This window comes from Hemiscyllium ocellatum, chromosome 14, assembly GCF_020745735.1.
Source record: "Hemiscyllium ocellatum isolate sHemOce1 chromosome 14, sHemOce1.pat.X.cur, whole genome shotgun sequence".
Classification (NCBI taxonomy): domain Eukaryota; kingdom Metazoa; phylum Chordata; class Chondrichthyes; order Orectolobiformes; family Hemiscylliidae; genus Hemiscyllium; species Hemiscyllium ocellatum.
Window position 1 is genome coordinate 88,202,870 of NC_083414.1, and position 26,434 is coordinate 88,229,303.

Below are 26,434 nucleotides of genomic sequence, written 5' to 3' on the forward strand. Positions count from 1 at the left end.
CCTTGTCGTCACTCGATTATTTTTTCCAGATATTTATTGAATTCACGTTCCCAAATCTGCCGTGATGGGATTCAAACCCGGGTCCCCAGAACGTTATCTGGGTCTCTGGATTAACTGTCTAGCGATAATTTCACTCCGTCATCGCTGCCTCTTAGAAAATGAGGCAGGGTGAGTGACTGAGGTATCAGTGGGGCAGCACATCAGCACTAAAGACCCCACAGTATTGTGGTTAGTGCTGCTTCCTCAGCTCCAGGGACCTGGGTTTGATTCCAGCCTCGGGCGACTGTATGTGTTGGCACATTCTCCCCAGTGTCTGTGAGGGTTTCCTTCGGGTGTTCTAGTTTGCTCCCGCAGTCCAAAGATGTGTAGGTTAGTTGGATGAACCATGTTAAATTTCCCATAGTGTCCAGATGCAGTATATGAGGTTTTGGGATGTGCAGGCAAATCTCTGCCTGATGTGAAAAGATCCCTTTGGGGTCTTGGACAGAGGTCGGAGGGAGGTGTGGCCGCAAGTTTTACATCTCCCATGGCGGTAAGGGAAGGTCAAGGGTGCGGAGCATGAGTTGGTGAGAGGGTGTGGACCCAAGAAGGGAGTCGCAGAGGGAATGGTCTCTGCGGAAAACAGATAAAGGTGGGGAGGGAAATATGTCTCTGGTGGTGGGGTCTGACTTCACGGAGCAGAAATAAGAGGTTAATGTGCTATATCTGGAGAGTAGTGGGGTGGAAGGTGAAGATCGCAGGGTTATATTCTTTATTGTGGCTGGAGGGGTGGGGTAAAGGCGGAGGTGCGGGAAGTGGAGGGTATATGTTGGAGGGCATTGTTCAAAAAGTCGGAAGAAAAACTATGGTCCGTGAAGTAGGCCTTTCTGGGATGTCCTGGAATAGAATCCAAAGAGATGAAACAAATATATCACAGACAAAAGATTAACTGGACCAGACAATATGACCCCTTAAAGGTCAACAAGGCTGCCTATGGAACCACAGGGGGTGTGAAATATATGCAAATATTTCACATCATTTTTACTGGAGAAGTATATGGAAGCTCGAGAGATTGGAGAAATAAACAGTGATAACTTGAAAAGTGTCCATGTTACAGAGGAGGTGGTACTGGATGTCTTAAATCACATCAAGGTGGATAAAGCCCTGGAACCTGATCAGGTGTATCCTGCAACTTCCTGGAAATCTAGGGAAGTGATTGTTGGGTCTCTCCTGAGGTATTTGTATCGTTGTTAGCAACAGGTGAGGTGCTATTATTTTAAAAAGGTGGTAAGGAGAGGCCATGGAACAAGAGAACAGTGAGCCTGAAGTCAGTGGCAGGCAAGTTGTTGGAAGGGATTCTGAGGGACAGATATCCATCTACTTAGAAAGGTAAGGAATGATCAGGGAGAGTCAATGTGGCTTTGTACATGCACAATTGTGTCTCACTAACTTGAGTGAGTGTTTTGAAGTGACAAAGAAAATTGATGAAGCCAGGCGGTGAATGTTGTTTATTTGGACATTCAACAAGGTTCCACAAAGCAGACTGGTTAGCAGGGTTAGATCACACGGAATGCAGGGGGAGTAACCATTACAAAAGTACCTTGAAGGTAGGAGACAGAGAATGACGGAGGGTTGCTTTGTGTACTGGAGGCCTGGGAGCAGTAATGTGCTTCAAGGATGTATATTGGGCCCTTAAATAAATGACTTGGATGTGAATTTATGAGGTATGGTCAGTAGGTTTACAGAAGACACCAAAATTGGAGGTGTAGTGGACAGTGAAGAAGGTTAGTTCAGAATACAACAGGATCTTGATCAGATGGGCCATTGGAGCAAGGAATGGCAGACGGAGTTAAATTTAGATAAATGTGAGCTGTTGTATTCTGGAAAGGCAAATCTGGGCAGGACTTATACACTTAATGGTAACATTCTGGGGAGCGTTGCTGAACAAAGGGACCTTGGAATGCAGGTTCATAGTTCCCTGAAAGTAGAGTCACAGGGAGGCGGGGTAGTGAATGCAGCGTTTGGTACGCTCCCCCTTATTGGTCATTGCATTGAATGCAGCTGTTGTGACGTCATATTGTGGCTGGACAGGGCACTGATTAAGGCCCTTCTGGAATTCTGTTTTCAGTTCCAATCTCCCTGTTCTTGGAATAATATTGAGAAACTTGAAAGGGTTAAGAAAACGTTTGCAAGGACTTTGCCAGGGTTGGACGGTTTGAGCTATTGGGAAAGGCTGAATAGGCTGGGACTATTTTCCCTGGAGAGTTGGAGGCTGAGAGGTGATCTTATAAAATCATGAAGGGACCGGATAAGGTGAGCAGTCAGGGACTTCTTCCCAAGTTCGGTGGGTCCAGAACTAGAGGGTGAAAAATGAGGTCTGCAGATGCTGGAGATCACAGCTGAAAATGCGTTGCTGGTTAAAGCACAGCAGGTCAGGCAGCATCTCAGGAACAGGAAATTCGACGTTTCGAGCATAAGCCCTTCTTCAGGAATGGGAGAGAGTTTGCCAAGCAGGCTAAGATAAAAGGTAGGGAGGAGGGACTTGGGGGAGGGGCGATGGAGGTGGGATAGGTGGAAGGAGGTAGGCAGGTGTTGAGGAAGGAGATGTGGCTGTGGTAACGAGTCTGTTTGAGAACGTGGCTGAAGAGTTTCTGTGCAGAGGAGATGACCTGGGGGGGGGGGGTGCAGTGAGAAAGAGAGACTCACTGAAATCCTTGTAGAGGGAGGAAGAGAGCTTCTTCAAGGAAGGCATCCTTGCAAGAGGATTCGCAGTAGGTTAAACTCGAAGATTTTCACGAGGGGTGTGGAAAAGGTGAGCAGCTGGGGTCCTATTTCCTCAGTTTAGGTGGGTCCAAAACTAGAGCACATGGGTTTAAGTTGAGAGGGCAAAGCTTTAAAAGGGATCTAACTGGCAACGTTTTCAAGCTGAGTGTGGTGTGTGTATGGGAGGAGCTACCAGATGAAATAGTGGAGGCTGATAAAATCACAACATTTAATAGGCTTCCAATTGGGTACACGAATAGGAAGGGTTTTGATGGATGCAGGCCAATAGATGGTAAATGGGAATCCATTAGTTTAGGATTCCTTGTTGGCACGGACGAATTGGAACGAAGGTCTGTTTCTTTGATGTTAATAAATTAAGATGCATTCCTGTCTTTTGTGGAGAGCTAGCTGAAGCACAAATAATTAACCTTGGAGCTGAGAAGGTGAAGCAGTGATTTCGATCTGGTGCAGATTTGATTCCAAAGTTTTGAATTTGCAGAGAGAGAGGAATTGTTAACACTGTCACAATTTTTAGTAACTACTTTCAAGTAATTGGCAAATAATACAAGGTGAAAATGTGAACACTATTTTACTCAGTAAGTTCTAAGCATCTGGAACAGTCTGAACAACACAGATTCAGCAGGCATTCTCGAAAAGACTTGGAATTTTACTTTTTAAGGAAAGATTTGGGGGATATGGGCACATGGGAGGGGACTTGGGACAGATTTGCAGCATCTCCAGAGGGGGAAGAGTACAACCCCAATGGGCTGAATAGCCCCCAGCCCCTGTGCTCTGTGATACTGCCCCATTCACTGTGAATGATGAAGCTCATCCCAGGGCAGGGAGAGGGATTAGCCCTCCACTCTCATGACAATTGTGCCCGGCTGATTGACGGCAGCTCCAGACCAATGGGAGGAGAGTCTGTGTGGTCCTGCAGCCAATGGGAGTGAATGGGGGGTGTGGCCAGCAATACGACACCTGTCCATGAGCTGTGCAGGTGCAGTGTCACTGGGTGGGGGTGGGAGAGAGACAGCAGAGTCTGGGACAGAGGCTGTAGGACATGAATTACAAACTCCCGGTAAATTAAAACCAAAAGAACTGTGAAAGATGTAAATTAAAAACAACAACCAGGAGGTTCTGGAAAAGATCTGGCAGCATCTGTGAAGAAAAATCAGAGTTAAAGTTTAAGATCCGATGATCCTTCCACAGAACTGATGTTACTGAGAAAAAAAAGTCAGTTTATTTGCAGAAGATAGTGTGGGGAGAGGATAAAAGGAGTAAAGGATAGGTGTGGATAGAGTGAGAAGGACAGTTGGATAAAGGATAATGATCTGGCTGGGGGAGGGTGACTAGCTGTTCGTGGAGATTGTTAGTGGCGAACCATAGGTAGTGTGTAATGGCAGGCTGTTAGAACAAGGCCTGGTGTGTGGGGTAGGGGGCTACGACATGAGGTTGTTAACCACTAACTGTCTCCATTGTAAGCTGTTGTCCACCTATATCACTCCACGATTGGAGCTGCTGAGGAATAACCTTTGGAATATCCTCCCTCACCCCCTCTCTCTGCCTTAAAGATGTATCTAAAAATCGTTCTCTTTAATCAACGTTTCCATCATCCGTGAAGCATTTTAGGAGATTTGTCAATGTGAAAGGCTCCATACAATGCAAGTAGTTGTTGTTACTGTCTGACATCAGGAGAAACAGGGATGAGCCCTCTCTCTCTTATACCTGATGAACAGCAGCAAAAGCAGGACGCACTGAGCATGCTCCAGCCCACAATGGGCCTCGGATTATTGATGTCAGTGGGGGAACGGGGGCTAGAGGTGCTAGTTGTTCCTTCAACCAATCGGAGTGAATGAGGGGCGGGACGATACTTTACCACGTGATAAACTTCACTGACAGCACAGTGTGTTGTGACCAAGGCATTGGAAAAGAATGAAGGTGCAGGGCAGGGGAAAGGAAAGTCATATTGACCAGGAAGGGAAGGAAATTTTCACGGTATGGAATGAGAGGTTTTACAGAACTTAGTGTACATTGTACAACACAAATTTGAAAATCCAAATTCTGTACCATTTTCCCTCCCTATTATGCATTTTACACTCCCTGAAATATCAACTGTGTGTTTCTCTCTCCACAGATACCAGTGATCAGTGCCAAAGCCCCATTGCCTGTGGAGAAGGTGATGTTTGACTTCCTGTACAGCTGCAGTTCGTGTGGTGAAGGTGCTCCCACAATGTGGTTGGGTAAGTGCTGTTATAGATTATTCACTCAGCGACAGTGAAGAGTTGACAATGTATGTGCAAATCAACAACAGTTTGTTTGTTTTTATCATGTTTACAATTCCACAGAAATACTATTGAGAGCTTCTGACATAAAGCCACAGATGGGGATATTAGGTCAGGTGATCAAAAGAATTGCCAAATAAACACGTTTTCAGGAATACCTTAAAGGAGGAAAGCAGGTCTGAGAGGGTGATGGTGGGAATTCCAGACCGTGTTGCCTTGGCAACAGTAGAAACAGCCAGACAGGTGAAGCAATGAATAAACACATCGTTGGGAGTCTGAAAGGAAATGAGTTGTCGGGATCTCACAGGTTGTGTGGTGCAGGGAGACAGGGATGTTCACAGCCAGGAATTACATCAAGGGTCAGAATTTTAAATTGTTGCTTGTTGATGGATCAACAAGTTTTGGTGCAAGTGAGCACTTGGACAGTAGGGTTTTAGATACTCTTGAGATTGCATGTACGTTGAATGTGGGAGGCTGGCCAAGAGTGTGTTTTATAACGAAGTCTGGAGATAACACAGGGATGGACGAGTATTTCAGTAAATGAGCTGAGACTAGGGTGGGGTTGGGTGACGTCACTAATGTAGAAATAGTGTTTTTGGAGTTGGGCTGCGCCGCCTCCTCATCACTCCCCCTCACCAATTCACAGATATAGTTCCTTGTTCTATCTGTCTGTCTTTTCTGGTTATGTCCTTCTCTCCCATTCTGCTACAAACTAATATTTGATCCCACCGTTGTTGCAAACACCTCCTCCATTCCGACTCTCTCTTTCCTTTCTGAATTCCTTGGATTTGGTGTCCCTCCTTAGTCTCTCCTGTATCTCACCTATATATTGCCAGGAGGTGACATCGTCCAATAAGCACCGTGGTAGGTTTCACAAGTACACTGACAATGCCCAGCTCTCCCTCCCCATCATCCCTCTCCATGACTCAATTATCAAACTTGCTCATCACACTCCCACTACGCGATTGGCTGCAGTTTCCTCCAATGAAACATTGTGGTGGTTAGACTCATTGCCTTCAGTTGCTATTACAAATTACTTTCCCTTACTGCTGAGCCCCCATCCTCTCCCTGGGAACCATACTCTTCACAATATTGCTGTCATATCTGTAACCCCAAGGTGACCTTCTGATCAGACATCTACACAATCACAAACACCAGGAATTCCAATCTCTAAAATGTTGCTTGTCTCCCCCTCACCCCAGCTCCATTGCTACTGCAAACCCTGACCCGTGTCGGTGTTGCCTTAAAATTGACGAATCTAAAACAGAATCCGTGATTCCGTGACTGACCCAGAATCTGGTTCCAGACTCCCTCAAGATGGGAAACATCCTCTCAGTATTGACCCTGTCGAACTCCTTAAGAATCCTCCATGTTACAATGAGGTCCCCTCTCATTGTTCCCAAATCCAGTGAGTGGAGTCCCAACTACTTCAGCCTTTTCTTAAAAGATAATCCCTGCGAACCAGGGTTCATCCCAGTCAGGTTTCTGTGAAATGCCTCTGATTTGGTTCTTAGTCCGCAGACAAGAGCTAGGAAACTGAAATCAAAGGGAGGAGAGAGTGAGAGAACTGGGTGTGGAGGGAAGGAGTGAGGAGATTGGTTTGGATTTCAGTTCACAGAAGAAAGAAATTGTTAGACTGAGAGTTAAAACTTCGGGAAACATGAAACTACAATTTAATACTATAATTGTCTTACAAAGATCCATCCTGTATTAATATGGTGAGTTGTTTCTCAGTTGTAGGGTACTGAAAGGGTGGATTTGTGAATGAGAAATTCAAATTGAACTTCCTGTTCAGATCTGATAGTTACTTGATCCGTGCCGATCTGAATATTCATTGGCCTTTTCATGTGGAAGGAAAGGTGTGTATTCTGTCCATGGGCGAATATTCCAAATCTCAGTGTGACTGGAAAAAATACTGAGGTACAGCCAAGTCCATGTTAGTGTGGTGACTGTGGAGAAAGAGTTTGTTTGTTTTTGAAAGTCTGAAAAATCATGGCACATCTTCCAGGAACAATTAAGCCACAGCTTTGCTTTGTAGAAGGACAAGTCTTTAATTAACCATACAACCAGAAAGACACAAGGATACCTGCACCATGGGAAATACTATGAAAACGGGATTGTTGTAAAGGAGTTCATTCTCGATCATGGATTGTAATCCATTGGCGTTGTCACGTCGGTTCCAGCGCCGTGGGGAAACACTGGAAATATGATGAATGCAGTGTAGGTTTCAGTTATTAAACTGTAATAAGTGCAGAACAATTTAAAAGGATGTTGTCAGGGCTCAGGGGCCTGAGTTATAGGGAGAGGTTGGACAAGCGAGGATTTTATGTTTAGAGCAGAGGAAACTGAGTGGATACTGTTCTAGAAGTGTATAAGACCATGAGGGGCATGGATAAGGTGAATGCACTCAGTCTTTTGGTATGTATATGGAATGAGCTGCCAGTGGAAGTGGTTGAGGTGGGAACACTCTCACAACAGGTAAAAGACATTTGGACAAAACATGGATAGGAAAGGTTCAGAAGCAGGTGGGCCAAGTGCAGGGAAATGGGGTTAGTGTGGATGGACATTCTGGTCAGCATGGGCCAGTTTGGGCCAAAGGGCCTGTCTCTGCTGTAGGATGCTATGACTCTAAGTGCATCTACTATTTCTCCCACTAACTCTGTTGATATCCTGGGATGTATTCCATCAGGGCAAGGAGACTTGTCTACCTTTAGCTCCATTAGCTTGCCCAGCTCTAACACTCTCGTGATAATGGTTGTTTCTAGTTCCTCACCTTCCTCAGTCTCCTTATCAATTACTGGCATGTTCTTCGTATCCTCCACTGTGAAGATGGACTGCTGTGTACTCATATTCCTAAATCCTGCTGGATAGGGATAACTAGGTACAGAACTTTGAGAGGTCTTCTTAGAGTCTTTATTGATGAGACATGGCAGTTACCTGGATAGTGTACATGCAGAACACCTCCAGGCAGCATCAGGTAAAGCCCCACCTATCCAATGTAAAGCTCCCATTCTTATACCTTTTGTGGTTTGGGACTTTGAATAGAGACTCTCTCTCTCAGTATTATCTCCATGGCAACAGTCAGTTAGAAAGTCGAGTTCAGGTTCGCACTTTGTGGTTAAAACATACACCCCTGTGGCTCCCTCAAGTATCTGACAGGCACTTCAGTTTCAGTGGGACCGTCTATCGGGATTCTGATATGGAGGAGCTGGTGTTGGGGTGGGGTGGACAAACTTATAAATCACACAACACTAGGTTATAGTCCAACAGGTTTATTTGGAAGTACAAGCTTTTGGAGTGTGCTGTGATTTGTAACTTGATCAGGATTATCTCTATGGTAACAGTTAAGTGCTTCAACAATGAAAGGCCACATTTCCCCACACAATAGGTTCCCCTCTCACAGTGTAAACTGCTATTCCAGCCCTGGGGATAGCTACTCATCACTTTTCTCCCCCAATCCCATCTAGCTTTCTGTTGATCTTTAAAGTTTCTCTAATCTCCTAGTTTCTCCTTGGTCTTTCTCCTTGTATGTTTTCTATTACAATTTGATAGACTCGCTTATTTCCTGAGCCACTCATGGCAGATTACTCCTTTTCCTACAATCTTTCCTTTTCCCTGATATATACTTTTGCTGAGCACTTTGAAAACCTCCCCCACTGTCGGTCAACTTTCCCACGTTAAAGTCTTTGCTTCCAGTTTACATTAGAATGAGGCAGGAGTTGGCTATTGTAGTCTCCTTTGTTTAAGCACTGGATCTTGGATTGGATTTAATCTTCCATCTTTCCAGCTGTGTTCTAAATTCAACCAGATTTATCAGAAGTCTTTTATCAGATTACGAGGTGAGGCGAAGTTTCCTGGGTATTTTGCGTTTCATTGTCAGAGACCTTGGCTTTGTAATAAAGTACAGGATAGGTATTCACAACAGAGTATTCTGGACGGTGTGAATGTCCTCACAGTCTAAAACCATAAATCACTGTCTCCCCTCAGTTTAAAATTGCAAAATCATTATCTCCCACTTGCTTCCTCACTATCTAAGTTTGGAACACTAATCCACCTGACTATCCTGCTTTTTCCAAAAATCTCCTTTGGTGAAGGTGGTGAGTTTTGGATTCAGCTTTCCAGTTATTACCGTAAGAAGATGAGCACTGGGCACAGGAGAGGCAATGCAGCCCTTCGAACCAGCCCCACCATTTAATACGGTGATGATTGAGCTCACCTCGGTCTCAGCTGGATTTTCCCACCTGCTCTCTTTCACCCTTCATCTCATTGCAAATTCAACATCTGTATCTCTTCACTAAATCTGCTCATTGTCTTGGCATCCACCGCATTTTGAAGAGGGAATGCCACAGATTTGCAACACAGTGAGACAAGTACATTCTTCTTCATGAGAATAGAATAGAGTCCCTATAGTGCAGAAACAGGTTGGTGTGGACTCGATGGATGAATAACCTATGATGAGCATCCCATTCAGACCCACCCTGTCCTGTAACCCTGCATTTCCCATGGCTAATGGCCTAACCGGCAAATACATGGACACTGTGGGCAATTTAGCATAGGCAATTCACCTAACCTACACATCTTTGGACTGTGGGAGGAAGCTTGAGCACCCTAGGAAACCCACACAGACACTGTGAGAATGTGTAAACTCCACACAGTCGCATCTGGCTGAAATAAAACCTGGGTCCCTGATGCTGTGTGGCAGCAGTGCTCACCACTCAGTAACCTTTCAGTCTCAATTGCCAGTTTCAGTCCACGAAGCAGCCAGTTACATGCCCCAGTGAATTGAATTCTAGCAGCAGCATTGCCCTAGTAGGAGAGATTGAGGAGCTTGAAGCTGTCTTCTCTGGAGTATCTAAACATGAAACACTTCAAATGAACAAAATCGTCAAGAGCTCGATAGGATAGATACAAGAAGGATGTGCTCCTAGGCGGGTGTGCCTGGAATAAAATAAGCACTAACTACAGTATCTTTACCCAGCATCCCCTTTAGCTACATAAATGTTGAAGATTTATTTGCTGCTCTAATTCCACTCTCTTGATCACTCCCATTTTTAACTGCTGTAATGTTGATGACTGTGCAAATGTATAAAATTTAATTTAATCCATCCCAAAATCTCTCTGTACCTGTGTCTCACTTGTGTTCACCGAGACACTCATTCAATCTGACCGCTTTACAAACCCTGCTCTGATATTTCCTTAGAGGGGTCAGAATTAATTATTCACAGAATTGTTACTGTACAAAAGGAGGCTGATTGGCCGATCAGCTCTCCAAAGGAACACCTCACTGAATGCCATTCTTCTCCCTTTACCCCATAAACATTCCAATAACACCAGCGAGTTCACAACTAACCACAGCGATTGGATTTGTTTTGTTTGTTCATGGGATCACGGCATCACTTGCTTGAGCAGCATTTGTCATCCATTCTAACTGCCCAGGAGATGGTTCAGATTGTTAACTCGGACAAAAAGACAGAAAGAAAGATGCACATTTAAATAGCACCTTTGATGACCTGGGGCAATGAAACATGCTTCAAATCCAATGATTTCAACCTCAAATCTCTGAAAATACAGACACAAAGCTTCCTACTTGTACCAGGCTGTCTCTCCAGCGTCCTTTATTTCTTGAGAAAAGAGGTTTAAGCTGTGTACCCGTTCCTGGTGATTGTAACCTCTGTGTCCTTGTACGATGTATGACTGAACCTTTATTTTCCTGTTCCCTGTGAGCGACATCAGCAGCAGAAACAGGTCCTGACCTGTGCGGGTTTCGGTTGGAGTATTTGTATTGACAAATTCATTCTCACCCTCACATACAGTGTGAAATTGCTGTAAAACAGAAGGGAAGGATTGAGCGAGAACCAACAGAAACACCAAGGCAGCGTGTGTACCTGAGCTGAATGAACCTGGCATGAGGAAAACGTGTCGACAATCACAACTAGTTAGAATCACAGACTCCCTGAGGCGCACAAAGAGACTATTCGGTCCATCGAGTCTGCAATGACCCTACCTCCATGCCCCTACCTCCATAACCCCACATTTAGCATGGCTAAACCAACCCACCTAACCTACACACTACAGGCCATGTTAGCACGGCCAATCCAGCAAATCTGCACATCTGTGGGAGGGTCACATATTATGTCTAAGTGCTCAGGATTGTGGATGAAGGCTCACAAACACTTGACTCTGACACAAATGCTCTTTTTTTTTCCAAAATAAAATCTGGGGGAAACTGCAACTGGAAAGATTTCTGATTATCTCATGAGGAAGAAAATTCAAAACTCGTGCCATTGACCCAGGGGCCCAGTGAAAGTTACAGAGGTTTGGGAACCATCAGAAATGTAACAGGTTGTGAGCAAGGTGGGAGTGAGACAAGGACAAAAAGACAGTCTGTCACTTGGGGGAAGACTGGAGAGATTAAACAGCAGAAATGGTAGTCCCTCAAGGCCACGGGGAATGGAGTTAGGGCTGGGAAAGAAACAAGGAAACAAGGTGAGCAGCTGTCAAAGATATACATTGAAGAAACAGATTATAGCAACATAGAGGGCAGAGTACACAGTCTGAAATTGTTGCTGTCATTGGTGAGTACAGAACGCTGTAAAGCCTGGATCGTTCTATTACAGCCAACACATACAGGATGGACTAAGTAACCTTGATCTGTGCTGGAACTTACTGACAAATTTAGTCTGAAGTTTGGAATTCAGGTCGGATGATATTCATAAATTCTCAAATTGGACTTGAGTTTAATATTCTGGAGAAATGTCAAATCGCAATGATCCCATTCTGCAGACTTTAGTCCATAGCCCTGCATGTTCCAGGGTTTCAGTTACATCCATGTCCTTTTATTCTAATGTGATGCTGGCTACTGCCTCTACCACCCCATCAGTGAGTTCCTGCCCCCCACCATTCACTCCCCTTTTTCTGAGAATTAGTTTCAATCTAAAACCTCCAGTTTCTGACCTCTCTGTTATGAATAGCTCCTTCCTATTCACTCGATCTGGATTCCTCAGCATCTTATCACTTCAATTAAATCTCAGCTCATCCTCTGAAAACATCCCCAACTTATCCAACCTTTCCTCAGAGCAGACATTCTCCAATCATGGAAACATTCTGATCAATCTCCTCTGTACCCTCTCTGGTGAGAACACATCAACGTGGGGACTAGGAGTGAGTGCAGCACCTTAACCATGGATTAACTCGTGTTCCTGACATTTCCAGTGTCACCTCCGTGTTCTTGTGGTTGTCGCTGATACACGAAGTGTCCTGGTTTTCCCACATGGAACTGGATGTGCACTCCATGGGGCTGGGATTCCCTACCATTTGTTAACTAATCCTAAATTAACTTCAGATTAAAACAAGATTATCAGTTACCCAACAATCAACTTCTTCCATTATTCTTTGTAAAATTATTACTATCTAAACACAACAGGTGTTTGCTGAACAAGTATTCAGGTATCTTCTCTGTTAGAATCACTTGAAGATTACTCCCTTCAGCTACATTTGGTGAATTGAACACTGATTGTAAATATATGACTATCAAATGGATTTGAGTTTGATGATAATTAATCTAGTCTGACATTCGTGTTAATATCAATATAAACAGCAATGGGGTTGATTCATACCTGCCCTCTGGGCAATTAGGGATGGGCAGGAAATGCTGCCGGGCCAGCGATACCCTCATCCTGTGAATGAATAAAGGAAAATAAAAGTCTCTACCCAGTGTGAATCTGGACATGTTCCACACTGCTGTGAACATTTCCAAAGCTAAGTTCTCTATATGCAAAAAACTTTATGGACTGCCAATACCATTGTCCATTACTTGGTGTGAAAAGAGAAAAAAAAAAGTCCTACAAGTTGTGGTTATGAGTAAATTCCTTGGTGTCCCAGCAGGATGGATGCCTGAGGGAATCCCTTCCCCCCCCCCCCCCCCCCCCCCACACACACACACACACACACACACACACACACACAGCAGGTGAACAGCTTCTCTCCAGTCTGACTGGTTTGGCCAGTTTCCAGGTGGGAATGGGTAAAGAATTCCCTTCTGGCATTCCCCACATTTCCAGAGTCTGTCCCTAGTGTGGCTGCACTAGTGTTTTGATTTCAGATAAGTGCTAGTGGACTGTTATACACACCGTTACACACCCCACTCACCGCCCCCTCCCAGAACCCAGTATAAAGCAGTAAACATTATCTCTTGCTGTGGAAGGACAGCCTGTGTTGGTCTGAGTAGGAACACTGAGCAAATTTACCTCAATGACAACTTAATCGGTGACCAGAGCAAGTTAAGTAGGTCCACATAAAATGCATTATAGCACAGAGAGAGGCCCATCAAATCCAAGCTGGCTCTCTGTAGCAGAATCCAATATTCTCATTCCCCCTACGTCCCCCAAACTCTGCAGTTTTATTTCCCTCAGATCTGATATAATTGTTTTTATCAATCATTCATCTTCTCTGCTTGCACTACCATAATAGGCAGCATGTTCTGCATATTTCCAGCCAATACAGTCAGCAGAAACACTTGCTCATCTCCCGCTGTATCAAAACTTTACATCTGATCTTAATTCTTGTGCGATCACCTATTGAATACAGATATTTTTTGTCTGCTATATCTAGGTGTGTTATAATCTTATATAGCTCTATCAAAAATATATTCAACTTGTTTACTTCAAAGAAAATACAAATTTCTTCAAATCAATTCACTGACTGCATTTTCTTCATCAGTGAACCACACCAGTAAGTCTGTACTCCACACTCTGAAGATCACTCATATCATTCATTATTGATGTCTAATTTGTTCCACAAATCCAGACGAGACAAGTTTTCTGCACAACAGCAGTAGTTTTATTATTGGACAGCTGGCGGGAGTTACAAAATGTCTCTAAAGTAGCTGAGTGTCTACTTGGAGAGACTCTTCTTCACGAATCTCTGCCTTACCCACAGAGACAGTATATTTAATAGGAATTAGACAAAGGCATATCAGTCACATGGGCGATTGTCATTACATAGTTTAAAGTAGGTAATTATGACCTTACAAAGCTTGATGAATGGCGATGTCCTGTGATAAAGTGTGAATGGATTACAGAAACTGATTATCGTATTGTTCATGATTATGTGTTGATGGGAAGAGATTAAGGCAGAAGGGTTCTTCCTTCAGTAAATGGGGATTCACTTACCTATGCTAATATGGAGGGGAGGTAAGACAATGGGAGTGGGAGGCAGTTTAACAGGGTTGTGCCCAGGGCTCTCAGTCTTGTCTGGAAAGGGCAAATTCCTCTGTCTGGGGTTACGGGAGGGGGGGGGGCAATCCACATGTGTTGCTGCAATGCATTCTATTTCGAAGGTACAGCCCGCCTCCCCCTACTGAGGTGTTCTGTCTGTATTGTAAGAGTACAGGCCTCGTACTCTTACAATGCAGCAGTAAGTCCTTTGGCAGGAGAATGTTTAACCCTTGAGTCGCCAATGCATCCTGAAAGAAAGCAAAGTATGAAACTGGCCCCTCTGTGGTATTTTAACTTCCCCACTCTGACCAGGAATCTGGTGACCAGAATTGGATGCAATGATTGACTGTGACCTAACTAGAGCTTTATCAATGACCAGCATCTTTTCCATGAGTTTGTTATCATTCGCTCTATTAATGAAGCGCAGTATCCTATACGTTTACTCAAAACACTTTATGTTCTCTCTCCTTTAATAACTTGTACACATTGGCCCCCATCCTGCTGTCCTGCTCCCTGTGTCTGTTCCAATCAAATATATATTCCCTTTCTACACTGCTTCTCTCAAAATGCATCAACTTACTGTGTGTTCTAAAGAAGAGACATATTCCACTCAAAATATTATCTCTCGCTCCACACATTCTACCCCCCGGAAAACAGAACAGGACAGCACTGGGATAATCGGCCCACTATGTCTGTACGGATCATGATGCCATTCCAAACTAATTCCATTTCCCTGTACATGGTCCATATCCCTGCCACCCCATGTCTGCTTATGTGTCTGCCCAAATGCCTCTTAATCATTGTGATTGTTTCTGCTTTTACCATCTCTCAGGCAAGTACATTCTAGTCACTGACCACCTTCTGCATCAGAAACTGGCCTGACATAACTTCCTTTAAACTTGCACAGATGTTGTTGGAAATACTCAGCAGGTCATGCAGCATCTGTGAAGAAAAATCAGTTAATGATTAGGGTCTGGTCACCCTTCCTCAGAAACATTATCGCTGATTTCTCTTCACAGATGCTGCTAGACCTGCTGAACTTTTCACAAAGATGTTTTTGTTTCTGGTTTACAGCATCTGCAGTTGTTTTGGTTTTCATCTCCTTTAAACATGCTCCCTGTCTCCTTAAACCTACGGCCTCTAGAATTTGTCATTTCCACCTTGGAAAAAGATTCAGATTATTCACTCCGTGCCTCTTGGGTCACCCCGCAGCCACTGACTTTCTAGTGACAGCAATCCAAGTCGTTCCAACTTCTCCCAATCCAGACAACATCCTGGTAAACCTGTTTTCAGTCTCTCCAAAGCCTCCACATCCTCCTTATGTGGTGATCAAATGGCACACAATACCCCAAAGGTGGCCTGATTACAGTTTTATACTCACTCCCCTGACAGAAGAAGGCAAGCCTGCCATCCACCTCCTTCACCACTTTCAGGGAGCTGTGAACGTGCACCTGAAGATCCCTCTATATATCAATGCTGCTCAGGGCCCTTCCGTTTAGTGTATACATTCCTCTTGCAATGTGCCTCCCAAAATGCATCACCACACATTTGTCCAAATCAGATCTATCTGTATTTTCTCCGTATAACCTTCTAACTGATCCTTCTTGCTGTGTCCTTTGAGAACATTCTTCACTGTTCACAGCTTCATCAATTGTACCATCTACAAACTTGCTAATTCAGTTGTTTACATTTTCTTGCTAATCACTGATATATGTTGCAAACAACAGATGTCCCAGTTCTGATCCTTGTGGAACAGAGGCACTGGCCACAGACCTCCAGCCAGCAACATGTCCCTGCACAACTGTTGCTGGGAGAAGTATCAAAGAGGAGCCTGAGTTTAGCAGCGCGGTGACCTTTATTTAGCGCTCCTTACTTAAGCATGGTGGGAGAGTTCACTCTCGAGAACTCTGTGGCTTCCCCAGCCAAGTACAGCTGGGTTTCCTTCATGCGTTCCGGTAATATTTTCTCCCGACCCGATCTCCTGGGTTTGGAATGTCAGCTCAGATATTTCTGTGCTCCCTTTCCCAGTTTCTGATTCTCTGTCCCTCTACAACTTCCCCTCTCAGCTCATGCAGTTGCTTTGCCAGTACATTCAAGAATTGTTTGACCCTATCCTTGCCAATTGGACATCTCGGGCACTCCCACTGCCACACCCTGTGGCACCTGCGTAGTCCGTCCGGTCACTAATACAAAGGGGGACTGCCTTGTTCCATTTGCTGGGGTTGATGTCAATTTAATTAGGATGGTGGGGAGTACTCTAACCCATCTCTGCCTGTCTCTGGGAGGGCCTTAATCAGACTAGCTTTCAGTGTCTGCTTCATTCCTTCTGCTGTACCTGAGCTCTGGGGGTGGTATGGGAGACGGGATTTCCGTTCAGTACCAAACAGGCCACAGAGCTGTTTAACTATGTTCCCCGTAACATGTGTCCCTTGGTCAGAATCTGCAGGGGAATGCTTCCACCCACTGCGTAAACCTGTTTATTAAGACCCAGCAGGATCTCCTTCCCTGAGATTGGGATGGGGAAAGGGCTTATGCTCGAAACGTCGAATTCTCTATTCCTGAGATGCTGCCTGGCCTGCTGTGCTTTGACCAGCAACACATTTGCAGCTGTACAAGACTACACCCCTTCAACAAAAAGCTGCTGTATCTCTCCCTGTTCCAGGCCTCCCCATGTAGTGGAGCATCTGATATTGCATTGTATCCTTCCCCATATGGGCCAGTCCATGATATAGTAATGTTTGTCTTACACAGTGCAGTGGCACTGCTGGATCATCCAGACTCTGTCTTGTCCTATTACTGCCCAACCCTTTTCCCATTCCTCTTTCTCCTGTTGTGGGACTGTTTCTGGGAATATCTTTCAACCTTCCTCTCTCACTTCTGCAGCTACTGCCACTGCCATCTCCTCAAATGTCTGCACTGTTTCAGTCAGTATTTTACCTGCCTTAGCCACATACTCTCTGCCCGTTGGTGTGGGATTTGTACTTCCCTGTGAGCTCTAATCTTCATTAATGCTGCTTCACTGGGAAGGTTAGCTGCTCCCACTAACTCTCTGACCGGTTCGTCATGCTCTATGTGGCCCCCAGACAAGGTGATATACCCTCACCCAGCCCAGGCCAACACATGGTCATGAACAATACCAAAGGCATGCTGACTGTCTGTGTATATGCTGACTCCCTGACCCCTGGCTAATGTCAGTGTTTCTGTCAGGGCTTGTGATGGTTCTGCCAATTCTGGCCTCCACAAAAGGCCTCCAATAATTAAACAACCTAAAGTTTGCCTGACCCCTTCGCGATGTGCAGATGGATAGTTTTAAAATCATGGTCTTTTGTTCCAATGAGATTATCCCCTCTGCTTTCCTGATTTGATCTCCCTGATATGATGTCCCAGGTACGCCTCTACCTACCTTCCCAGTTGCACTCTCTGTGGGTTAATTTTAAGCCCGGCCTGCCTGAACTGACACAATACTATGTTTAATATTTGGATATGTTCTTTCTCACCAACTGAGGTAATGAGGTGTTGGTAAGATTAAATAGACTAACTCCATCAGCCTTACATCGGTGGGATATAATGGAATATTATGGGATCCCTGAGATAACTGGATTAGGTGTACTGTTTTCCTTTGATAGTAAACACCAGCTTATTCTGCCATTATGGACCAGAACCCATTCACAATATCAAGGGCTGAGACTATATCCTGTTGCGATTTCAATCCATTAAATACAGTGGTGTGGTTTGCTACTGTAGGATACTCTTTAGTGGCGGATTTACTGAGGGAGGTATAATCAATAGTGAGGTGGGATGAGCCGTCTGGATTCAGTGAATTAGTCTGGGATACTGTCGGTCTGACTGTTCCCTGCTTGTCTCAATCTGTTACTGTCACAATGACTGCCTCCTCAGCCCCAGCTTTAATGGGATCCTGTGTGTGTGGAGAGTGAGAGGGCCCTCGATCTTTACAGGATCTACAGATAACAACCCACATTCCTGTTTGAGTTCCCCACACTGCTGTTTGGGTCCTAGCTATAACTCCCCAGATTCCCTGACTGTTCCAGTCTCCCTGCAAGGTAACTACCCTGGAGATGTCGCCTCTCCTTTGCTTCCTGTCCTGGGCCTGGCCAGGTTGTTCCCATATTACAGTTTGTGTCTCTACATCAATAGTTGCTCCTAACTGTTCTAAAATGGCAACTCCCAGAATGGTCCCTTCCTCAGTTTCACACTCCCATATCTGAATATATTTTGCCATATCGGTGATCTGCATCGGGACAGGTTTATTTCATCCAGCTTCCTCGATTCCCTCTCCAACTGCTCTCATTTTAGTAATTGAGAGGGTGGGGGCAAATCCATATCGGTAACTGATATAGCTGCTCCTGTATTAATATTTATTAATACAGCGAACACAGCATCAATAAAAATTCATGGGCTATGCATGTGCCTACGTGAACACAGGCCACACACAATGTGAACATCTATCTTCCTCTCTCTGCCTACGTTCCTTGGCTATGTGCCCTTTCCTGCTTCCCTTGTAACATTGTGTGTCTGATTACCCTCCCTGTATTGAAGCTATTCCTCTGTGTTGCTGCGTTTGCCTCAGTTCTCATGATCAATTCAGCATTTGGTTAGAATTATCTCCCACTGGGAGTCCCATGTTTATAATTACAGTTAAATGGGGTCCCATGTCATCTTTTAAACACATCAAACCTATTTCATCATCACAGGTTGGGGTTTGGTAATCCCCCATGGTCCTTACACACCTCAGGCTTCCTCTCTGTATGATCCTCGATATTACCCTTGGGGCCCTGAGTCACCAAGGTTATTTTAGCCCATTCAGCCTGTCCTCTCCCCAGTGTGTCCCTGTAATATCTGTAAATGCCTGGAGCCACTGATCGGCTGTGCACTGGGGGGACCGGCTCACACCCCCACCCTCTCGTTGTAGGGACAGCTTCTGCTGTACACGTCAGGGCATTTTGGCCTGAGAGATCTTGGCTGACACCATCTTCGGTGAGACTGTGTACCTCAATTAATTCATCCATATTGTCTCAATAAGGCCCATTAATACCATTTCTCTATCAGGCTGGGTGTTCATTCACCAACACCTGTCATTCAGCTGGGTAAACGGTTCAGGTTTGGTTTCTGTCAGTTCCCTTTGTTGCTCCCTACTGTCGAGCCACGTTGAGCTTTGATGCCGAGCGGTGCCATGGACACGGCCTTCTGGGCCTTACAGGGCGGTGGGTCATCCCACCCATTGCCGTCCCTCTGTCCATACGTGGGCGCTTCATCATCTAACCCGTTCTACCCAGTGTCACCATCCTCACTGCCTTCTAAGGAGAGTGGGGCACTAGGTACATCACCCACTGTAACTACTACCTGGCCCTTTAGCTTTAAGGCCGCACGCCTGAGAGTCACCACCTTCACATGTTCCTTTTCCCCATAATAATGTAACCCATCCTTTCCTTCCTGGAATAAAACAGAACAAAATGTGAATTTGGTTTTACTTGAAATATTTATAACTTGACATTCACTTTACAGATCTATAGAGGTGAGAATTGTACTGTGATTATTTAAGTGAATTTAACATGATCATACAGTGAAAATAACTCTTAACATCAATGACAATGAATGAACTGAATAATATGTGATCATTTGTACCAGTTCTTGCAATGAAAATTCGATTTTATTTTAATGCTTGTCACCCATTACACCATGGGCATTGTTATTAGGGAATAAAGTAATGGAAGGATATCAGAGAAAATAAATAGACTTTAATTTTAGCTTCACTGCAATAATGAACCAAAACAATATTTGGAAATATGGTTCAACTACATAACAAAGTTTCCAGTGTCATTATTGACGTGAAAACTATTTTAGTTTGCAAGTTGTTTTGCTCTAAGAATAATCGGAAATGAATTGTGATTATGAATTGACCATTTAAAATGTACTTTGAAGAGAATAATTAGATATATTTTTGGAGGAAATTAGAGAAGGAAATAAATATGTATACATTGGTATTAATAGTTTAAAAATGTTTGGAAGTTGACTAGGAATATTTGATTGAGAGAGGCTGCATGATTATAAAGACTAATTCACCTTTTTCATTGCATTGTTGGTTTCACTAGAACCTGTTGTGGTCTAAGCTCTTGTTGTGTGCAATGGACAGTCACTAATAGCTTCATTAACCTGCGAGTCTCAGATCAGGTTTCCTTTGTCTGTAAGTCAGTCTGTAAGTGCGTGACACACCTGCTTTTCTGAGGGGAAACAGAGATTCTTTTCAAAGGAAATAAGTGGCAGTTCACACACCATAGGCAGGGAAGTGTTTTTCTGAAGAATTTCATTGTCTATCTATAAACCGATGGTATCTGTGTTTGTCAGTTTGTGGAGGATTCAGTCCTTTGTTCTCAGCTGTTTTATACAAGCAGTTGTTACATTATGTCTTTGCCAAGAATGTTGTTTACTTTCCCCTTTTACTGTGATTGTGCAGGTTAGACTATTCTGTGAATCAATAATGTTCAGTAACTGAACATTGAATAGTTTAGACTCTAACAGAGCAGTTGCCTTGTTTTCAGCTAATTATTCATTTTTTTTTATTTCCTGGTTGTGTAGAATGTTACAGAAACAGGCTCTGAGCAATGTTTCCATTCACTTGTATTGGAGACACTGACAGCCACATGGTCAGTCAGTTTCAGGCTGATGGATCAGTTTCTCTGTCCTATTAGATGGTGGTCTCCTGCTCAGTTTCCGATGGCTCACCTCAGCGTCAGTCCGTCAGCTGCTGAAACCCTGTATCCAGCATTTGTTCCCTGTCACCGTAACTATTCCAATACAGTCCCAGCTTGTCTCCCACATTCTACCTCCATATCCTCATGGTCACCTCAGATTCTGCTGTCTGTGTCCTTGCAGCAAGTTGTGTCAGACACCTTCCTCAGTTTTAACCTGATCTACATTATGTTCAGAAAGATATTTTCAATATTTGGTTCACTGCTTTTAAACCTACCCGTGCCTTCACCCTGTCCTCCCTGTGTAGTTCCACACCTCCCTGGGGTGTCTGCACTTATCCAATTCCAGCTGTGTGAGGGTTTCTTACTTTGTTCTCCTCCCTGTTGGTGGCTTTAGTTTCAGCTGCCTTGAACCTAAACTTGGTCATTCTCTTCCCCCATTCCCTTCAACGCTCCATAATTCTCCCTGTTTGATCAAGGTTTTGGTTTCCACCCTTTGTAGCTCGGGAACAGTCCTGTGGTATCATTGCTGAACTGTTAATGCAGAGACCCAGTGAATATTCTGGGGTCCCTCATTCGAATCCCACCACGGCAGATGTGGAACTTGAATTTAATAACCATCTAGAATTATGAGGCTATTGATGAAATTATTCTCCATTGTCTGGATCACTGATGTCCTTTAGGGAAGGAAGCTTCCATCCTTACCTGGTCTGGCCTACATGTGACTCCTTACAGCAATGTGGTTGACTCTTACCTGCTCTCTGGGTAATAAATGCTGCCCACAGCCAGTGGCACCTACATCCCAGTGATTGAATTTTCAACAAAGCTCTCAGTCCTTGGATCATGTGAGAGAGAAGCAGAAGGTGACTATTCGGCCCCTCGAGCCTGCTCCACCATTCAATAAGACCAGGCCTGATCTGTTAGTAATTTATATTCCATCTCCCCCCAACGTCCCTTAACAAGAATCTATCAACCTGTGTCTTAAAAGTACTCAGTGAGCCCACCTTCTGGGGCAGAGAGTTCCAAATTTGCACAGCCCTCTGTTGGGAAACAAATATCATCATCGCTGTCCTGAAAGGGTGAACCCAATTTTAAAGCAGTTCCCTCTAGTTCAGGAATGACCCACAAGTGGAAACATCCTTTCCACATCCACCTTATCAAACCATTCAGGATGTTAGATACTTCAGTCATGTCACCCCTCACTCTTCCAAACTCTAACTGTAACAAACCTATCCTGTCCAACCGATCCACATTTTATTTCTGTCACTCCGGGTGTGAGTGGGGTTGAAATGTTATGTTATGTTTATTATGCAGTGAATGTGTTGCTTCACTGTGTGGGGTCTAAGAGTCGACATGAGCCATACTAGCCTTCCTGTCTCATTGTATTACATATATCTTACATCACTGTCGTGTTTCCATCCCTCCCTACCTCATCTAACTAAAAAGAATGACAGAGATCGAGAAAAGTTGCTCGAAAATTTGTTGTTGCATAAAAGGTATTTGGTCTGTTTGTACAGATTGCATTGTAATTGTAGTAACCAGTTCATTATAAGTTACTGACAAAATATTTTAAGAGGATCTACCGTTGGTGGTGAAATGCTGCTGGTTCATATAAGAGAGGGCTGGGGTGAATACTGTACTTGGTTTTGATGAGAAAGTTGAGCAAGGTCAGATTCTTTTATCTTTTTCAATAAGGGGCAGAGATTGCAGCTAGGACAGTGTGGAGCTGTTTTGATCTTGTAGACATTTTTAAAATATTTATTTGATGTGATGTGGGAGTCACTGGCTGGGCCCAGCATTTATTACCCATCTCTAGTTGCCCTTGAGAAATTGGTGGTGAGCTGTCTTCTTGAGCCGCTGCACTCTACCTGCTGTGGGTATACAGCACAATACTGTGAGGAAAGGCTGAGGCACTTGGGGCTGTTCTCATTGGAGAAAAGAAGGTTTAGGGGAGATTTGGTAGAGGTGTACAAGATGATTAGGGGTTTAGATAGGGTTGACAGTGAAAACCTTTTTCCGCTAATGGAGTCAGCTGTTACTAGGGTACACAGCTTTAAATTAAGGAGTGGTAGGTATAGGACAGATGTTAGGGGTAGATTCTTTACTCAGCGGGTTGTGAGTTCATGGAATGCCCTGCCAGTAGCAGTGGTGGACTCTCCCTCTTTATGGTCATTTAAGCGGGCATTAGATAAGCATATGGAGGTTATTGGGCTAGTGTAGGTTAGGTAGGCTTTGGTCGGCGCAGCATCGAGGGCCGAAGGGCCTGTACTGTGCTGTATTTTTCTATGTTCTATGTTCTATGTAATACCTTGGGGTGGGGATTTCCAGGATTTTGCCCAGCGACAGTGAAGGAACAGCTATATATTTCCAATTCAAGGTGATTAGTACCTTATCAGGGAACTTGAAGATAGTTGTCTTTCCATCTAGCTGCTGCCCTTGTCCTTCTCGATGGAAGTGGTTTGAAAGATGCTGGTTACTGATTTCCTGCAGTGCATCTTGTAGACAGTATATACTGCTGCTACGGAGCATCAGTGGTGGTGGGGGGGTAGATACTTGTGGATGCTGTGCCAATCGAGCGGGCTGCTTTGTTCCGGATGGTATCAAGTTTCTTGAGTGTTGTTAGGGCAGCACTATCCAGGCAAGTGGGGAGTATTCCATCACACTCCTGACTTGTGTCTGCTAGCTGTTAGACAGGCTTTCAGGAGACAGCAGTTGAATTACTCCTGTAGCCACTGTGTTTATGTGGTGAGACCAATTCAGTTTCTGATCAATGATTATTCCCAGGATGTTGAGAGTGGGTGTTCAGTGATGGCAACACCATCGAATGTCAAGGGATGGTGGTTAGGTTATTTCTTATACGTGATGGTCATTGCCTGCATTTGTGTGGGATGTATGTTACTTGCCCCTTGTCAGCCCAAACCTGGATATTGTCCAGATCTTGTTGTACTTGGACTTGGACTGTTTCAGTACCTGCGGAGGTAATTAATTATTAACGTTCAATAACCATGAAATTATTGCAAATTCCTTTTTCTAACAAATGTCATGGACTGTATCGTGTGGTCACTCTGACATTCACTTTGGTTATCTCCTTACTCTCTTCCTGATTCAGACACAAATGTTGGATCATCGATCAGGATAAAATTACATCAATTTCTCCGTCTTCAAAGTGCACTGATAGATTTTCAAAATCTAAGTGTTGCTAACATCTAATTATTGTTCCGTTCAGTAGGGGGTATAAATGTGTAATAATGGCTCAGTACATGAAGTAATGTGAAGATATGGCAGTGTACAAACTCACAATGATTGTGAATATCAATTTTTATTTTAACCATATAAACACAGTTGAATTGATTTAATTATATTTGACTTCAATGCTCACATTGATTGTATTTCTGATCACAATAAGAGTGAACTATTCCTTGTGACAAAATTATTTAAAATTCATGTCACTTCTTTATGAACACAAAATAGAATCAACACCCGTTTGTTCTCTCCTTTACCCATCGCAGTCAGGTTTGAATTGTACTATGCTAGCTTGATACAGCACGGAAACAGGTCATTCAGGCAGTCCGGCCAGGTTCCCTAAACTAAACTAGCCCCATTTTCCTGTGTTTGTTCCATATCCTTCTGGACGTTTTCTATCCATGTAACTGTCCAAAAGTCTTTTAGATGTTATAATTGTACCAGCCAACGCCTTTCCTCTCACAGCTCATTCCATGTGAGCCAAATACATTTTGTGAAAAAAGTTGCCCCTCAGATCCCTTTTAAATCTTTCCCACTTACCTTAAATATAATTTACACTGTAGAATCTTTATGACTGCAAAGTTATTAAAAGTTGAGACGTACTTAGAAGCAGCATAATAACATTCATAGTTTAGTCAGTGAACGGAAGCAAATAAATTCACGATATTGTGAACATTACAATGAACAACAGATACTAGTTGAGAAAATGTTGGATTGAAAAATAATTCAGTAGACACTTAGATATTTTCTAATCAACTCTGAGGTGCTTTGACACATCTCTGTTGAAGGTTAGAATTGAATCCATACCTCCTGGTCTTTCAGTACAGACATTACCAGAGCTCTACATAATCTTCCTATGCAAGAAGGGCAGTACTATAATCACATACTTACTGTGGTTACTCACAGGTAAACTGCTCAAATATTTATTGTGATAATCAGACTAGGATTGTATTAGACAATTCCAGTTTGTAATGGACCGATAAAAGGAATTAGTAATTTCTAAAAATGTTGGAACGAAGCGACAATGATCTTAAATAAATATAAATCTCATGATAATCAAGTAATTAAATATGTTTGAAGCACTTATTCATGTACTCAAAATTGAACTGCTTTGGAATGCACATGACTTGGAAATAAAGCATTAATCATTCAATGTGACTATTAAGCGAAAGATAATTTCCCTCATTTTCACAAAATTGTGATTTCTAAGAATTCAAGATTTATTGTAAAAGAATAGAGCAAACATTTGTTAATTGTGGTTTGTATACACAAGAAACATGTGAAATTAATATAATGTTTAACATGAAAAATACTTAGCTCTTATTGTAATAATCAGAAATATAGAAATGTTAGCATTGAAATGAAATACAATCAATACAAGAATGCAAAAAACTATGGATACAGAAAATCAGAAACAAAAATAGCTGATAACAAATTTAAGAATGATGAGAAACCCTTACTGCAATGTAATTGTGCAATATGTTGGAAAGAACTGAAATATTGATGTGAAAACTAGTTAGCCATCTCTTAATTGATAAGACTGATTAATAATCATTTAACTAATATGAGAATTCAAATGAAAGAGAATGAGATAGTTACTATGAGTGTTGGGTGAGAAAACTTTGCTTGATTGCAGGTGTGTTGACCTGAAACGAGTGTAAATATTTCATCATGATACTGGCACTAAGAAATAATAGATTCAACTCTCATGATGGTGTGATAGTTGAAATTACAATTAAAGAATAATTAATGTTGGAACTCAACACTTAAAATGATTCAATATTTTCACAGCAGTTTGTACTGGATATTCATGAAGATCAGTAAACTGAGAATTAAAATATTGGGTTAATTTCAAAACAAAAATCATACCTTCAGAGATTAATCATCAGAATAGTTTTGTCATTGAAAGAAACCTCATTTATTCAAGAATTCTGCATTTCCCTCATTTTCTGTCTTTTTCCCACAGGGATCTGCACTGGAACCCTTCTGTTTGCGGGACAAATATATGTAAGTGACATGGATTAAAATCTAATTTGGTGAGTTCATAAGTTTGTTGACGATACAAAGTTCAGTGCAGTTGTGGATAATGTAGAGGGTTGTCAAAGAATGCAGCAGAAAAAATATAAATTGCAGATATGGGCAGAGAAATTAAAGGCAAAGTTTAATCCATACAACTGTGAGGTGTTTCACTTTGGGAGCTCAAATATTAAGGAAAAGTAGGTAATGGCAGGACCCTGAACAGCTT

General features: G+C 43.2%; 1 long non-coding RNA gene across 1 annotated transcript; it reads left to right on the forward strand.

Annotated features, from left to right (window-relative positions):
- Positions 1-4,659: 4,659 nt before the first annotated feature.
- Positions 4,660-26,226, forward strand: LOC132822193 (uncharacterized). Its single transcript, XR_009645421.1, has 3 exons — positions 4,660-4,737; positions 4,877-4,982; positions 26,156-26,226. It is a non-coding gene; the product is annotated as an uncharacterized LOC132822193 (long non-coding RNA).
- The last annotated feature ends 208 nt before the right edge of the window (positions 26,227-26,434 follow it).